The sequence below is a fragment of the Protopterus annectens genome, chromosome 3.part0, assembly GCF_019279795.1.
Source record: "Protopterus annectens isolate FY-2018-M chromosome 3.part0, PAN1.0, whole genome shotgun sequence".
NCBI lineage: Eukaryota > Metazoa > Chordata > Ceratodontiformes > Protopteridae > Protopterus > Protopterus annectens.
Window position 1 is genome coordinate 386,647,662 of NC_056731.1, and position 16,830 is coordinate 386,664,491.

The window sequence follows — 16,830 nt, forward strand, 5'->3', positions numbered from 1 at the left end:
AAGCAGTTTCTAGGACTGCATGGTGGGCTCTTCAACAAAAAAAAAGGATATGTGGTATGGCCTGGGCATCACGCTTCCAAACAAAACAGGAATCTAGTGGTCTCACAAGCAAGTCTGGCACCACTGTGACATTTATGGCACTTTTCCCATTGTGTCTCCACAAATAGGCATTCATAATGCAAAGGATAAAAGTCCAGGTGTCCAAGCAACTTAACTTCCATCTCCTCTGTTATACCTTGTGGAGAGAGTGACAATGGGAGTGTCAGTTGCTCACTGGAGACCAACCACAGCTGCAGTAAACAGATGAGGTTACAATGTAGGATCCAATTGCATTATAGGTTCATAGCTTCATAGGTAGGTACTAGGCTATCTGCCCAAGGGCATTTATAAGCCTAGCCAGAGTGTGTTGGCTTTCGCCACCCCACTGATTAATTAACTGAGCCTCTGTCAAGCAGAGCCAATGAAGTGATCCCAGGGGTGTATTTTCTGTTACCCATCCACTCGTCAAGGCTTCTCTTGAAGAGTGTTAGTGAGGGGCTCTGCCTAATGTAGTTGGAATTTTGTTCCAAAGCATGGGGAGTCTCTGTGACAGGAATCTATCCCTCCAGCATGTTCTATTTATTGTTGTGGCGAGGTTTAGCTCACTAGAGCACGTGGCTCGCAGTGACTTGGATTTCTTTAGGTGGAGCATGTCCATCAATTCTGAGTTGGACATGGCTTTGTAAGTCAGGCAGAGATCACCTCTGAGTAAGCGATATGCCACTGAGTACAGCCGGAGTTTTTTCAGTCGGGTTAGTGAATCCCTTGTCTTGATAGATTCAGTGGATGAGGAGGTCTAATCACTGGAACACTGGAGGATCAGGCACCCCCTGTCTACATGAAATTATCAGATGGCAATAATTCTTTATAGGTAGCCCTCCAGGCTGCCCTGAAACACCACATATGACCAATGGATCTACTTCGAAATCCAGATGCCCATATAACAGACGTTCATTTATGTGACATGAAAATAGAGAAAGATGAAATACCCAAATGGCAAAACTTTCCCAGGGTAAGTAAGCAGTTGCCCAAACGTAAACAAAACACAAACCGAGGTAAGTAAAACCCACCTAGGTGGACCCCCCCAACTATATATATATATATATATATATATATATATATATCAACTCCGGGATCACACTACTATGGAGAAAAGGGCATGTTAGCAAGTGTTTACTTACCCTGGGAAAATTTTACTATTCAGGTATTTCATCTTTCACTATTTCTGTCTCATGTAAATGAACATTGGTTATGTGAGCATCGGGATTTCGGAGTAGACCCATGGCCAACATCTTACCAAATCTAAATGGTGAGACCCCTTCCTAATATGCACTGCTCCACCTTTTATGCTAGGTCCAATCTACCCCATCAGCATTTGTCCATCTTTTGTGTTTCTGTATCTAGGTGTAAAGACCTTTTCACCCCATCCTTATGTATGCAAAATCACTCCTATTTGTTTTGGTTTGTCTTTGCTTGTCCCACAAGCTATACTACACTGTGTTTCCATACCCACTCCTCCCCTTGTGTGCTGCATCCCTCATTCCTTTTCTCTTCATGTAAACAAAAGGGGCTTTATCCCAACAAAACAGTACTCTGTCTTCTTTCCTCTACCACTGTCAAATTTGTTCTTTTGTTTTTCTCTCTGGTTGCTCTTGCCACCCTCCCCCCCCCATACCATACCTCTCAACTGTCCAGATTTTTGCCTCATATTTTGGTTAGTTCCTCATACAATCTATGGTTTTCTGGCAACATATTGTGTATTGCAATCACTAATTAATGGCATACATTTGAATGTCAGACTTCATATCTTTCAGAAAAAGCATGATAACATAAATACAGTTATATGAGCAACTTTATACTCTACGTTTCTAAGAGCAATATTTAAACTCTGTCTCTACTTTAGGGCCTCTGCCCTGCAATTATTTTAAGCTTTGTCCAGATTTCTTGTGCTAAGAGGTTGAGAAGTATGCTTCATGTGCCCTTTCCTCCCCATTATAACAGTGATAGTAATGACTGTATGATTGCATGATTTTGGCCTCAACAATATTCACATAATGAACTTCACCACATCACTTTGCAGCTCTTTCTTGTCAGAAGTGTTGTGATGTGGCACAGTCACTTGGACTGTACGTGACCTCACCTTGCATTATCATAACACTTTAGTTTGGAAGCATTGCACTAATGGACACGTTCTTGTTTCTTTACTACATACTGCATGATCTGTGCAGCTGTGTGCATTTAATTGAGCTATCATTTCTGATTGTGTATCATGGCTAAATGTTCTGAAGCACTAAGCCATGGTTGTTCATATGTAATGAATCCTTCTCATCTCATGCAGTGCAGCATTCATCTGCGAGCTTTCTGTGACTGCAAAGCACATCTTTATGAATCCCAGTTTGTTAACAAGGCTGGTTTATCTGAGATTGTATTCAACCTCTACAATTATCTCAGTTCTTGTATATTACCTTCAAAGAAGCCTTCTACAGTTAAAATACTACACATAAAGTACTTTAGCAAATTATCCATGCAAGCAAATACATTATCAGTATTTATTCATTCATTTATTCATCTGTCTATCAATTTATTTATTTACTACTGTTTGTCAATACTGAACTGCCCCACCATCGACATCTACAAATAGTGCCCTCTACCATCTTGCCTTTAGGGCAGCTTCTATCTTCTCTACAGATAATACATCTCTTTATTGCCTACATGCATGGCAGACGGTTCCCACCGCCCTACCATTGCCGCATCACAGAGTATGGCACCTTCTTGGACTTAAGAGGCCCTTCATGTTTGTGTCGTGTCCATCCTCTTTCTCCTTTTCTCAAGACTTGATCAATTAAGCAATTCTAATGTAGACTATGTTGGTGCTTAGAATCAATTCATTTACCTGGTTACAAAGGAAATTAAATAAATAAAGCAAGCAAGCTGGCATGTTTTAAACAATCTTGCCAAGTTTGTTTTCATCATTTCTATACCATATTTGTATCAACTTTTCTGCTTATTTTGGTGTCACTGGCAAAAAACATGTTCTATAAAATCTTTCATCAAGATCACTTATTTAGGCATGGGAAGGGATCAGCGCCAGAGTATTGCCTCACTGGTCTAACTTCTTTTGTGGGAGTGGACCCCAGTAACTATGAAATTCTGTCTAGACAAAGTTTGGGTAACCATTTGAAATGTTGGGACCTGTTAGAGTGAATCCTGAAACGCAGACAATGAATGGCCGAAAGATTGGACTTACATATACTACAGCCGGGATGTTTTAGCAAGAAGAGTGATTTTTCAAGATTCTCTGTGTTTTAGCCTTTTTTTTTTGTCTTTTTGGCACTTGGCATTTCAAGTTCTGACATTTCAATAGAGAGACCAATGCTTTATATGTGCTACCACACTGGTTAAAACTTTATCCATACCCATAGTGCCTTTTTTAGGCAATGCCAATTTGTCAAACCTACCGACATAGCAAATTCAACTCACCGGAACATGAAGGTGTTACTGCTCAATGCTACGAGCCTAAATAAAAAAAACCCAAAAGAATACACTTTCTCCAAGCCCTCCTCATACTCGAGAACATAGACATCTGTGCAGTTACCGAATCATGGCTTAAAGTATCAGAGAGTACCCTGGCTCTGCAAGGTTTCAGTGTCTTCCACAATTTTGGACCAGTACGTGCACAGACAAGGGCTAAAGGTAGAGGTGTCTGAATATACATCAATAACAAACATATCTCTAGGATGGTCAAACAGGATGATGTGCTGAAGTTCCTCCACATGCAGATCACCATAATCAAAACCCTGTACCATATCCTAGCCAACTATAGATTACCCTCTATGTCCCAAGAGCTCACAGTGCATACTTGGAACTACTGGAGACATGTACCATCCAAGCTAATACCCTATTTACGGGAGACTTTAATTATCCTTGTATTATCTGGAAATCCTACATGAGCATCAATCTACAGGCACAGAGATTCCTGGACTTCGTAAATACAAACACCCTTGACAGGGTAGTGAATATGCCCACTTAAGGCTCCAATATACTACTGGACCTCATGCTCACAAATATGGGAGAATGCTGCACCTCCTCGCCATGTCTTGTCCTCCCTGGTAAGGTCCAACCATAAAGCTGCTTCCTTTGAAATCAAAATAAACCCTGTAGTCCCATTAAAACCAGCAACACTTAAGAACAATCCCAAGGCAAATTACCTGTTATGAGCTGCTGGTTAGCCAAAATTTAGTGCCCCTAAAAACCCCAAGAACACACCAGCCTATGCTGAATTGCTCACAGAAACTCTGTATAACCATGTCAGTGGCTACCTATAAACTGCTGCACCTACCAGAAGAAAGCCTAGAACTAGCCCCATAAACAAACTACCCTGGTGGTATCCTAAATTAACAAGAATATACAACAAAAAGAAATAAAAATGGCAAAAATCAGAAAGAATAACTTCAATAAAAACAAAAACTCTCTCATCAATGTAAATAAACAAATAAGTGGACTAATTAAGTCATGCAAAGCCAACTTTGAGGTTAAAATATCATCCCATATGAAATATAATCATAAGACCTTCTACAGCTATGTCAGAAATGTCAAGAGCAGCACACAGCAATTTGCTGAACTGATGGTTAATGATACCACATTCACCAAGCCTGGCGATATAGCATACCTGTTAGCGGGCAAATTCAGTTCCAATTTTACCCACCCCTTACCCCCAACCATCCCCCTAATAATACCCTAAAATATAACCCCTCCAATTATAACTAAGAAGCATTAGGGATATAAACCTCAACACAACAATGAATAGAACATGCTGGAGGGATAGATTCCCTTCGCAGAGACTTCCCTTACTATGGAACAGGGTCCCGATCTACATAAGACAGAGCCCCTCACTATCACTCTTTAAGAGGAACCTTGATGAGTGGATGGGTAACAGAAAGTTCACACTGGGGATCACACCAACAGCACTACTAGATAGGGGCCAAGGGTACTAGCTGCTAGTACAAGGGTCTAGGGAACTACTAAAGGGGCGGTGAATACTGCACAACGTGGCTGGGCTAATATATGCCTTTGGGCAGATAGCTCGGTACCAACCTATGAACCTATGAACCTATGTACTGGCTGCATTCACTGAAGTCAAAAACACAACCTCAGTGGGCACCAATAACATCTCAGGATGCCTACTGAATAGTCTAAAACATGATGTATCAGGATCCCTGGACTCATTATTTACCTGCAGCCTTACAACAGGTTTTCTGCCATGTGACTGGAGGACTGCAATGGTCAAGGGAGGACCGTCAACAGATCCTGGAAACTACAGACCCATTAGTCTGACTAGTCTTATTTGCAAAGCCATGGAAATAATTATCATGGAAATTATCAACAAGGACATATTAACCTCCAGACACTGGATCCACCCCAGTTTGGCTTTGTCAAATGAAGGTCGTGCTTTCTGAATCTGGTGGACCTCTTTGAAAAGGTCACTAAGGCAATGTATGAGGGGAAGACTATGCATACTGCTCACCTAGATCTGGCTAAGGCATTTGATACAACACCCCACTCTGACTTTGTCAACAAATTATAGAACTTAGTAAAAACCACTTTACAACATGCTGCATAGCAAGCTGGCTCACTGATAGGACCCTGGAGATTAGAATCAGTGAGACCACATCCACAAAGAGGCAGGTCACCAGTGAAGTCCTGTATGGCTCTGTGCTAGGCATTTGTCAGTTACTTCTTGATGTCAAAGCCAATGTCAAAGGCCTCTGGCTAACCAAGTTTGCAGATGATTGCAAACTGGAAGCAGTCATTAAATCCCATCAAGAAGAGAAAACTCTTCAGTAAGCTATAATACAGCCAAATTATTGGTGCCAAGCCATGCCTTAAAACTCAATACCAAGAAATGCATTACAGTACCTTTTGGAAGTCTGCTAGTCTGGGTAATTAGTCAGGGATCTGGGAACTCATCTAGACAGTAACCTAGCCTTTGACCAACATGTGTCCAAGCTAGTAAGAAAATCCTTGAATTCTGCTCAACGTATAAGCAAGGGCATAGCATCTAGGTCCAGAGAGGTCATCATACCACTGTATTTAGCCCCATCAGGCTTATCATAGAGTATAATGCCTCCTTCAGCATTTACCTTATCAGACACATGTAGCAACTGGAATGTCCACAAAGGTTCATCACAAAAAGAGTAGAGGGAGTAAACAAAATGCCCTGCACTGATCTCCTCAGAGCCCTGTCTCTTTACTCCGTATCATACAGCCTTCTGAGAGGTGACCTTTACCCAGCATGCAAGGCATCCCTGGACCCTGTTTTAATGAATCTTTTGCACATGCCCAAAACAAACAGCATCACAACTATTACATTAAAACACCTACATTTTGCTTGCACCATAAACAGAACATGTTGGACAAACTGTTTTGTTTCCCAGAAAATTCCCATTATCTGGAAAAGAGCTCCCATCCATGTGAAGCAGAGTTCCTCCCTATACCTATTTAAGTATTTGGAACTATGGATGGGTAATCGGAAATTCATCACTGGTCTGGCTCCTATGTCTCTGATGGACAAAGGCAGTCAGTATATCACCTCCTATAAATCAAATGTGTGGGTCACATTAAGGTTGCACAGCTAGGCATTTAAGGGCCCTAGTAGTCATTAGCCTAAAATACACCTGTAAACCTAGGAACTTATGAACCTTATGGATCACTTACAAGCCTAACTTAGTTTCATTAGTTCATAGGACATTATTATGCATGCATTGCAGAAGGTCATTAAAGAGAGTAACCCAATTTTCCAAATGCCTCGGAGTTGCGCCAAGGCATGTGTCATGTGGCATCATATCACATACCTTGACAAAGACTAAGTAGGTCACAAACACCATCTCTTTCTTACTTACTGCCCTGGTTATCCAGCTAAAGTGCTCTTTTATGTGTGCTTCATACCACACTGCTCTTGCAAATCCAAATAGATTGGAAACGTTTTAATATGTCAGTTTGACTTAAAAGAAAGGAAAACTGTATAATCACTGCTGCAGTAAATACTTTTATAATATCTGGAATCATGCTGGACAAAGAACTGAAGACAGCATAGGAGATTATAGGATCATAGGAAATTATTAGGCTAATGGCTCTGGGGCCCTTACAAGCCTAACCAAGAGTTTATTTCCAGAAAAGAAACCACAATCAGCACTTGTCACCCTGTCAATGAAGGACATAGGTGGATTCCCTGGGACAAATTTGTGGTTGCCCATCCACTCATCAAGGTTGTGCTTGAAGAGGGTCAGCGATGTACTTTGTTTGATGTGTATGGGGAGTCTATTCCAGAAACGGGGCAGCCTCTGGGAGACAAACCTTTCTCTCCAGCAGGTTTTGTTAATGTCACATATTAGAGTTAAGCCATTTGATTGGGTACTATGAGAGGAGTTAGACTTATGGATATGGAGCCTCTCTAGTAGAGCAGGGTCTGAGATTGCCTTGTAGGTGAGACACAGGTCACCTCTAAGCAATCTGTATGATACCAAGTAGAGTGATAGTGATTTCAGCCTGTCCACATAGGATAGGTGTTGGAGGCCATGGATTCTCTTTGTGAGGTATTTTTGTGGCCTTTCCAGTTGGGGCAGGTGTTTGAGAGGTACATATCAAATGGGGTGTTGTACTCAATTATTGGCCTAATGAGGGAGGAGTACAGAGAGGTAATAACCTCCTTTTTTCTGGATGCAATCCCTTTACTTATGAGATGAGCAATTAAAAGGCTTTTCTGACCGCTGCCCCTACATGATGGTCAAATGTGAGATTGTTGTCAACTTGTGTACCCAGGTCTCTCAACACAGGTTGTGTGCTTAAGGGGTTGCCACTAATGTGGTAATCAGTAGGGGTCGTGTTTTTGCCAAATGGTATGATAATACATTTTTTGCATTTAACTTAAGGCCATGACTTTGGCACCAGTCATTTGCAGCTGTGAGACCCTCTTGAAGTATGTTAACATAATTTGGGGAGTCAATGACAGCGACCAACTTACAGTCGTCCACAAACTTGGTCAGCCACAGGCCTTCTGTTGTGGCCTCTGAGAAGTAGATGCCAAACAATAGGGGTCCCAGGACAGATCCCTGGGGGACACCATTAGTGACAGGTCTGCTATCAGAGGTAGTGGCACCTATTTTGACCATGTAGGTCCAATCAGTGAGCCAGTTGTCCACCCACCTGATGAAATAGGGATTTACACTAAGTTCTGTTAGCTTTTCGATGATGCCCAAGTGGGGGATTGTGTTAAAGGCTTTGGCCAAGTCAAGGTAACCTATGTGTACTGACTTTCCCTCATCCAGTGCCTTGGTGACAGTCTCAAAAAAAGTCAACCAGGTTCAACAGGCAAGATCTGTCCTTGACGAATCCGAACTTGGTGGGGTCAAGTGCTTGGAGATTGCCTATGTCCTTGTTTATGAGGTCCATAATAATACGCTCCATGGCCTTACAGATCAGACTTGTCAAGCTAATGGGGCAATAGTTACCAGGGTCAGTAGTGGCACCATCTTTGGGAAAAAGGGATGACAATGGCAGTTCTCCACTCTGCTGGAATGAAGCCTGTACTTAGGCTATGGTTGAATAGGGTTGTCAATGGCTAGGCTAGTTCTTGATGGAGATGTTGCATAATACAGCCTGGGATACTATCAGGTCCCATGAAAGCTGTGTTCTTTGCCTTTGACAGGACCTTTAACACTTGATCTACAAAGATGTGAGGTGCGGGGCAAGTATCGGGGATGTTGAATGGGCCTTTAGGGGGAGACAGGGGGCTGAAGTTTGCGCTGAATCTATCTGCTAGCAGGTTGGCTAAGTCAACAGGATCAGTGTAAGTGGCACTGTTAAGGACAAATTCAGAACAAACCTGGGCTTTGCCATGGAGGTTTCTGATGTAACTGAAAAAGGCTTTGTGGTTAGCCTTTGTTTTGCAGGCTAGTTTCAATTCATAATTGGCTCACAAAAGAAACTTGTACCAAACAAAGAACTTTGAATGGATACCTAAACCATTAAATCTATTAGGAACGGTGGGCAAAGCCTACTTAAACTTTGCCAAAGAATATGACTTACTAACACATAGATTTTTTTTTTAATCTGTGTTCAGTAAACATTGATAGCTGGTCCAGGCTAATTTTCAGATAAAGATCAAAGTGTAAAATTTCAATAGTCTTAAAAGTCATGCTACCTTACAAAATTAGATAGGCTGAATACCTAAATCACAGCATGTTTGGTGCAGCAGCCCTCTACAGTCTTACAAAACAGAATAAAAGGGCTACAGAAAGTGATAAAATATTAGGAGGAATGAAACTGATGTTTAGTCTTCTGTCACACATCCCAAAATGAAATGCCCACAGAAAAGCAACATTTCAAGTCTGAGGCTTTTCATATTTGCTTGGCGCTGCAGATCCTTATTGTTCAAGTTGTCAGGGAGTTACTTAATATCTGGCTTTGCAGAGGACTGGTGTTCAGAAAGCAAATAATACTGAACCTTGGTAGCATGTTTAAATGGCTTGCTTTGGAGGTGGATTTCCGATGTCTATTTCAAACAGTGTTTAACTTAAAGAGAGAAGGTACAGGGTCTGAGTCTCACCTATGGAAGGAAAATTGTCTAGGGTTAAAATAGGCCACAAGGGCTTCTAGTCTAGCAAATACTTATGAACTGTGAGCTATGAAACACACAAAAACTGAGTTATGAATGGAGATATGAGAATAATCCTTGATATTATTATTATTATTATTATTATTATTATTATTATTATTAGTGGCAGTAGTATGAGTACTACTGTTGCTGTTGGTTGCAGACTTTATGTAAGACACTATGTAAAATCTTTAAGATTTAGCAAGAATTACAAAAATCTTGCATTACAGAATGCTTGGGTGCTGCTCATTTCTCACAGCAAGTGGCAGATTCCAGTCTTGATAAAGACAACATCCAAGAGGATCAGTTAATTAATCAATCAATGGGATGGCGAAAGCCGACACACTCTGGCTAGGCTTATAAATGCCTTTGAGCAGACAGCCTAGTACCTACCTATGAACCTATGAACCTAAGATGACAACTGTTTAATGCAGCAGTTTTGTTTCCCAGAATGTGGCTGAAACGCATGCGGAAGGCAGAATTTTGAAAAAGATATAGACAATTATGACTGGGTCTCTGATCAGAGCCAATTTGTTACATGTCTGAGACATGAACGTCAGGAAATCCATCTCAATAGCACTGCATAAAAAATGCTTGAGAGCTGAATCTTAGCATTGATAACTAATAAGTAGCTATGACTGGAGGAAAAAAAGAGTCATGATTCTTTGTAATGCATGGATTTTTGGCTGCTCATATGTGCTACAAGTTGAAAGGAAAAAAGAGAAGGAGGAAGAGGTGTTTTACAGCTCTGATGATCACGAAACACAGCACTGCTATGCAAAAACAGCCAAAAACAGTCTTCCTATGATACACTAACATATTTAAAAGCTGTTAAACACTTCAGTCTGCCTTTTCATATGGCAACACAAAGAAAACACAAAACATAACACTGTAAAAGCTGCTACCGTTTCCCAGCACTGTTTTGTGGTGACTGCTGTGTACACTCTAGCATTAGTCTAGACCATAACTCCCCTGAAAGGGGTATAACAAACATATTACATACCTCATTGTCATCAGAGAGGTGCATAAGAAGTTTGAAAGTATCCCACTTTTAGAGAACAATCAGCATGCTCCATGTACTACATCAGGGATTATGGTTGGGTCACCAATTAAAAGCAAGCTATGTGTCTGAGACATGGATGTCAAGAAATTCAACTTTAGCAGTAGAGGAAAACAAAGCTTGATAGGTGAATCTTGACATCTGTGTCAGACCACAGAATAATGGAGTGATAGTCAGAGACAAAATTATAATTCCTTGTATTGTATGGAGCTGTATGTGCTCCAAGTACTACCAATTACAGAAAAAGGTGTGCAAATTGCAGGTACTACCAATTACAGAATAAAAGAGTGCAAAGTGTTTTGTAGCTGCAAATGCCATAAAACAGTGCTGCTATATAGACAGTGGGTAGAAATGGTGCCCAGTTTAGAAAGGAGCAATGTTTTCGTTTGTGTGTCTGAGACACTGAATTATCTAACAGCTTTTAAAGCTACTTTAGCTTCTCACTGCTCTTCTGTGGTGCCTGCTATTGTTTTACCTTCTCACCATTGTTCTGTGGTGCTTGCCACTGTTTTACCTTCTCACTATTGTTCCGTGGTGCCTGCCACTGTTTTACCTTCTCACCATTGTTCTGTGGTACCTGCCACTGTTTTACCTTCTCACCATTGTTCTGTGGTGCCTGTCACTCTTTTACCTTCTCACCTTTTTTCTTTGGTGGCTAATATTATTTTATGGTCTTGATGCTGTTCTGTAGTATTTTATGCTCTTGATGCTGTTTTGTGGTGCCTGCCACTGTTTTCCCCTTATCACCTTTGTTCTGTGGTGCCTGGCACTGTTTTACCTTCTCACATTTGTTCTTTGGTGGCTAATATTGCTTCACTGTAGCAATACTACTTAGGTTTTAACTTGCAGATTTATACATGTGTTCATTCATTTTATAATTTGTTACTGACACACAAACCTGATGGAAGTATTTATTTGATACAAAAGTGATCTTTGATAAAAGTGGTTTAGTTTATATATATACTAATATTTATTCAATTAGATGTCTAGCTAGATGTCTTGGTATCTGCCTGAGACATGAATGTCTTGAAATTTTATCTCAGCAGTGGAATGAAGCAAAGCTCCATGGTTAAATCTTTACCTTGATGTTGAGAAAACATAACAGGTACTTATTGCAGGATCTCAGTCCTAATTCCTTGTAGTATATGTAGGGTCAGCTGTAGAAGTTGTGTTTTACAGTTTTGAAAGCCATAGTACACTTAGTACTGCCACGTAGACAGTGGCCAGAGGTGCATAACAAGACTGTCTTATTCCTGATTTTGGCGCATAATCAGTGTACTTCATATGCTAATGTATTATCAGCCTTATATGGGCCACTTGCAAAGTTTACTGTTTTCTGCTAAATTTAAGTAGAGTATAATGTTTACATTATTTACTCACACAAGCCAGATCTAACAAATGCATTTCCTGTTGCAAGCCTGTAGTTCTTTAATCTTACTGACTACATCTTTTACAGATGTAAAACAATGACCCCCCCTCAACATGTTTGTTTTAATGAGGAATCAGTCACTGCCTTTAGTTTTATATCTAGCTCCCAAGAGGAGCAGAATGCCAGAGCTACTATATACTGACTGTAGCCAATCAAAAATGAGACTATCTGTGACAGCCAGGCTATGAGAAACATTACCAGTGGAAGGTAAATTTAAAGGTGAGATGCTATTTCTTCCTTCAGCCCTTCTTTTATGTTAATGTGTTTTTATTGTTGAGTCAGCATGGTTGGTGATCCTACACTTACATTGTTTATTGAGGTAAGGATGTAGATTCTGGACTGTAGGTGGTCTTGTGTTGCCACATTCTTCAGATTTTGGAAGCCTATTAAATGTGTACACATGAATAAGAATAACATCTTCATTATTGTCGCTCAGAACAGAATGCAGTTGTGGAAACCTGACAAATACCAACCTTTTACTAATCTGAAGTTTGCACCACTATTTTGCAACTTCTAATGTACAATTTTTTCCTGCTACAATTTAATGTCTCTTTAACAACCATTGCCTTCATTTCAACACTGCATACTGACATCATGTTTTATACAATTCAACAATAAACACTGATGTAATACACCATTATTATTTTTTCTGGAAGTGTCTAATGATATTTTCAGTTATTGGTCCAAATTGTCCAGCAAATTATTTATAGTCTTGGGAGTACATTTATGGTTATTGACCAAACCTTCCAATGTGAGCAAACAAGACACTTTGGTTCAAAATGCCATCCAAAATGTGCTTTATCAATTCACCCATGGTTGGATTTGCAGCTTAGACATGTGAAACACTCCAAGAATGTTGACGGTTTGTTCTATCATATTTTCTATTTCCTGACTCTACATAGACTTATTCTGTTTGGATGCCTTACCAGCAAACTATGATTAATGTTGAAGGTAGTGTTTCAATAGGATTATACCTTACATTCTGTTTTTGCTGTGAGGAATAGTAAAAATATGTGTATCTAGATTAGAGGACACCATTTAAATGTTAAATATGCTTTGCATCCATTGGTTAAATTAATGATTTTTAATGTCTATTTATTTTTTTATTTTTATCTTTTTGCAAGACAGTTAGGGCTAAGGTCTAAGGTTCTATAACATGGTAGTGGAAAATGGAATAACCTGCTTATACCTTCATACACAAGGGGCACAAACTTGAGAGGCATATCTCTTTATTCTTGGGATATCATTTGGGGTCACCACAATCCTAAAGTGATATAAGTTGGACAGAAATTTGAAATTTCAGTCTTCTGCCTCTGAGCTTATTCAGGAAACACAGCTGATTCTTGAAAGCATCTAAAGATAACTGTTGTAGGGAGATTTGCCATGCCAGACTATCCCTCTACCCAATGACAGAAATACAAGAGTACACACTATAACAGAACCATCTCATATGTACACTACAGTTCTTATGACTTCAGATCCTGAAAAGTGTCACATCATAAGGGTTGTTTATATGAATGGTATGATTTGCATAGACATCGTTATGTGTTGCACCTTAGTTCTGAATCTTGAAAGGTTTGGAGATGCTTCAAATGCACACAGACCACGCTTGGTGGTACTTGTGACAGATTTCAGGTTGATCACAGACCCAATTTTGCATTCTTTTGCCCCACATGCAATGAAGCATGTACCTCTTAGATAATACTAGCAAAAGCAGATCCATGTGTAAGTGGATATCCAAGAGCAATCTACACATATCCCAGAGTATAAACAAAATAACTACTATTAGTATAAACTTGGTATGCACAGAATGACTTTCTCCAATATGTTTACGTTCATCACCCTTTTATCACATGGGCTGTTATTATTTTTTTTTTATATAAAGAAAGAGTATTATTAAATCTTCGTAGAACTGTTTATCCACTTTAACATGTTCAGGGATAAAAAAAGCAATATTTTCAGATGAGGTTTTCTTTTATTTTTAGAGAATCTGAAGAGTCACATATTGTATAGACACTACAAGACAAGGTATTAGAAAATGGGTCTCTGCCATTTTATCACTTTCTCTCAATATATACAAATATGGCAAGTGATCAGCTTTTATAGAGAACAGTTCTATCTATCACAAATTCTTCAGAGAACAAATTAATTGAACTACTCAAATGCTCCAAAGCAAACCAAACCAGAGTGAAATTATTTTAACTGTTTTCTTTGCAGAAGAAGCAACCCTGCACTCTCCACATGAGTGACTGCATCCTCCACACCTTTGCTACTTAATTATATACTGACTCTGAAACTGCACAATACTGGAGAAATGAGAACACTTCCTTAACCTCACTATTCTGTGGTCGAAGCTATTTCAGTGCCTTTTAGTCAATTAAAATGTTAGTCAATGAAAAAGCACTTTGCATTCCAATTTGATTAACATGCACTTTGGCCAAGGGGTTCCATATGTGGTGCGAGTGTGTATATCTATATGTGTGTGTGTGTGTGTGTGTATATGTGTGTGTGTAAATGTATATATATATATATATATATATATATATATATATATATATATATATATATATCGATATAGATATAGATATTGCAGTGTGTTTGTTCTTGCATTCCATTGGTCAACAGCCAGAAGTACAGTATTGTTTGCTGTTTGTTTGCTTTACTGAATAGATGTTTTATCAGAAACTGAAACAGTTCCCACAGCTAAGCTTCTAGGTGTAACCATAGATAACAAACTTACTTTTGAACACCCCATCTCCAATAGTATTAAAAAACACACACCAAACTAGGAACACAGACAAAAAACTTTCTTAGAAAGCTCCACCAGAATATTCTCTCAATATATATATATATATATATATATATAAATATGGCAAGTGATCAACTTTTATAGAGAACAGTTCTATCTATCACAAATTCTTCAGAGAACAAATTAATTGAACTACTCAAATGCTCCAAAGCAAACTAAGCCAGAGTGAAATTATTTTAACTGTTTTCTTTGCAGAAGAAGCAACCCTGCAATCTCCACATGAGGGACTGCATCCTCCACACCTTTGCTACTTTATCATATACTGACTCTAAAACTGCACAACACCTTCCTATTTGCTTCCCTCATTCTTATATGCAGCCCCCCTTATACACCAACTTACAAGCTTCCCTTAAAAACAAGCTCCATTCCTGCTACCAAAAAACTGACAAATTCGCCACAGGTTTACCCCTACCTTTCCTACCACTGCCTAGCTCTGACTCCTAGCTTGACTCGAACTCACACAATATCTAAGCCTACTACAGCTGTCTTCTGCATATAAAATTATATATACACCTGATAGCTGCTCAGCCCTCAAATCTGTCCTGAAACCCTACATACCTACAAGAGCCCTCTGCTCTGAAAACAAACAACTCCTAACAGTCTACATTCCAAACAAAACATCTGGACAGTGCCTGTACTCTCATGCCACTATCAAGCTCTGGAACTCTCTGCCAACAGACATTACTACCATTGAGAGGTTTAACAACTTCAAACACACCCTAAAAAATATTTTCTGTGTCATCATACCTGCCCCTGCTCTTTTCCTAACAACTCCATTCACTCTCTAAGGGCTTTCCTTTCTATCCCTAAACAGGAATTTAATCTACTAACCACTAGCATATTAGACTAACAGACTTTCCATATTTCTACACCCTTAACTTTCCCATCCTTCTAAGCATCTACTTGCATCTAATGTTCTGATCTTCATTCTTTACCTAACTCTTACCTGAATTATATAAAAAAAGTTTGCAATCTACCACTTTAATTTAGTACATGTTTTATTACTTTACCTACCTCTTTGTACTTATTTTGTATTTATTATTGCATCTACTTCTGTACGTATTTAGTATTGTTATTATTAATGTGTGATTTAATACTTATCTTGTTCACGTAAATTGTCTTAACTTTCATGTATCATTTGGAACTTTTCTCCCCGGGCCTCCGCTGAAAATGGGGTCCAGACCCAGTTGGACTTTCCCGGTAAGTTAATGTTAAATAAATAAATAAATCAATATGTGATTTGCTTTGATGCGACAGGTAAGTAGGATGTATGTTAGGTGCGTGCAGGCACAATCAAGTGTGTGTGTGTGTGTGTGTGTGTGTGTGTGTGTGTGTGTGTGTGTGTGTGTGTGTGTGTGTGTGTGTTGGGGGGTTAAGATTAGAGTAACTGTTAAGAAAGGAGACAGATTTAACTAAGTAAAACTGTTACACTACTCATAAATAATTATAAACAAAATGCTTCCAGTCTGGAATGGTTTTGAATCAATTTGTTTTATGTACTGAACTTCTCTGTCATACTACAAGGAAACCAGTAGATGGCACTGCAATACTGCAAACTATCTGCATACATTGTTACATTTGTAATTCAACAGCAATTATACTAAGTGCATATTTTTTGCATCTGTGTTTAATAACTTCTAAACTCATAGACACATTTGATAAACAATCTGATATTGCATAAGTATACATTATTACAAATCAGGTATCTATAACACACACACACACACACACACACACACACACACACACACACACACACATACTCAAAAATGTTATTTGGTCCGGGCCGTTACAAGGACTCTAATGTACAGATTTGATTGTTTTCTCAAATACTCATATTA

General features: G+C 39.3%; 1 protein-coding gene across 4 annotated transcripts in view; it reads right to left on the reverse strand.

Moving 5' to 3' along the window:
* STARD3NL (STARD3 N-terminal like) overlaps window positions 1-16,830 on the reverse strand; it is a 695,992-nt gene that overhangs the window by 228,439 nt on the left and 450,723 nt on the right. The window contains exon 1 of one of the 4 annotated variants that reach the window (XM_044064835.1): window positions 2,752-2,919. The exons of the other annotated variants lie outside the window; for them this stretch is intronic. The gene's annotated coding sequence lies outside the window, so the exon portion shown is untranslated. Of the gene's footprint in view, window positions 1-2,751; window positions 2,920-16,830 lie in introns of those variants that run through there. 4 annotated transcript variants of the gene reach the window in all.